Genomic DNA, 2,025 nt, shown 5'->3' on the forward strand with positions numbered 1-2,025 from the left:
CACCCTTTAGCGTTGGCGAATCGGGCTGAGTCTGCCACAGGGTATCAGTGCGCCTGGATGGTCCTGATAAAGGCAGGGCCACACGTTCAGGATGTCAGCGGCCACGTGCTGGGACCCCCAGTCGTTCCACTCCGGCCTTCCTACGGGAGTTTATGTTGACGAGCTACCCAGCGGAGAGGTCCTGGGGGCTCTCAGATCTGCTTGGCGGCGGCCCGAAGAAGAGGACCCTGCCATGGCCCATCCGGGACGAGGAGGAGGATATCCCCGGAACGAGTGGCTGATGGCACTGTGGCTCCTGGTGGCCGTTCCTCCTCGAGATGCCCGGGGAGTCTGGAGGATGGATAACCTGGTCCTCTGACTCTGCCGGAGGAGGTGGGATGTCGGTGGCTTCGGGCCCTGCCGCTCTGAAGAAAGTAGGCCGGGACCGGGAGCACCCTGGGCTGATGGTATAGCCCAGGTGTCCAAAAGGCCATTGCGCTGTCCTGCATCCGGGGCGGCATTCTTGAAACAGTTCCCGTCGGCCATGTCAGTTATCTCGTCCCGGCTATCATTAACTACCGCCTGCGAGGAGGCCGACTTGCCCGACGGCCCGGCCGGAGGAGCCGCAAACATGGCACGAAGTGCCAATAGATTGAGCAGCTTTGGGTCTTGGGGACCAGTGCCGGTACGGGTATCGCTGCCGCGAGCCCGACCGGGACCTGCGACCAGCTTCTGTGCCGGAGGTCGACCGGGACCTCGAGCCTTATGCGAGATGCTGCATGAACGACGGTCCCTGTAACGGTGCCGGGAGCTCACGGTCGCGATAGCGTGACGTGGACAGAGATGGACCGGCGTCGTGGTGAGTGGTGCCGCGCTGGTGATGGTGCGACGACTGAAGCGACGGTGCCGCTACGGCGAGCGTGCCTGATCGAGTGTGACGGGAGAGGGCGACGCGACATGGAGCGGTGGATGGGAGCGGGACGTCGAGCGGCGCCCTCCGGAGCGGTGACAGAGGGCGCTGTGGTATGAGCGGCTTGCCTCTGGAGAGAGTCGCATGGACCGCGTGCCGAGGGCAGGGCAGTGCCGGGTCCGTCAGGGCAATGAGGTCTCTTGCCGCTGAAAAAAGTCTCTGGCGTCGAAGGCAAGGTAGCTCAACCACGGCCGGTGCCGAGCTCCAGGCACGGACTCCGACGGCCCTCGTGGGCTGGAGCTCAATGGGCGGTTTAGCGGCGCCGGCAACCGGGGCCGGTGCCGGGCGTCTGCCTTGGTTACAGTCTGCCTGCGGTGCAGACGTAGAGAGGCCGTCCGAGCTTAGCCGACTTCGACCTCGGAGAGGGGACGGTGTGGGGTTTCCTTCGCGCGGCTGCGCCAGTGCCGAGGAGCCTTCGCGGGCTGACCGTGCTCGGTGCCGAGGGGCGTGTCCACTCACTTGCTAGCTAGTACTCGTGCCGGCGAGGGAGCTAATGCCACTTCCATAAGGAGCTGCCGGAGTCTAGCGTCCCGCTCTTTCTTCGTGCGCGCTTAAATGCCTTGCAAATGGGGCACTATGAAATAAGTGCGATTCCCCAAGGCACTTAAGACAGGAGTCGTGGGGATCTCGTCGGCATGGCCTATTGCAGGTCGAACACTGCTAAAGCCCAGCGAGCCAGGCATGGCTACGGTACCGGGCGCAGGGTAGGGGAAGAGCCCCAGACCCCGCGAACATTTACTAACAAATACACTAACAACTATAACTTAAACTGTCAATAAACTAATTAACTATGTAAAACAAGAACGAATTAAGTAACAAAGAACAAAAAACGAGCGATTAGCTAGGGAAAATGCGGAGGTCAGGTAAATGCACTCCACTGTTCAATCACCGAACACGGGCGTAAGAAGGAATAAGGGTGGCCGGGTCGGCTGGGGTATTTATGCGGCGCCATGGTGGCGCCACTCCAGGGGGCGCCAAGTCGACCCGCTGAGTGTTGCTAGGGTAAAAGTTTCTCCGATGGCTGTGCACGCGGCGCGCACACACCTACCTGGAATGGATATGAGCAATCACTCGAA

This window comes from Chelonoidis abingdonii, chromosome 7, assembly GCF_003597395.2.
Source record: "Chelonoidis abingdonii isolate Lonesome George chromosome 7, CheloAbing_2.0, whole genome shotgun sequence".
Classification (NCBI taxonomy): domain Eukaryota; kingdom Metazoa; phylum Chordata; order Testudines; family Testudinidae; genus Chelonoidis; species Chelonoidis abingdonii.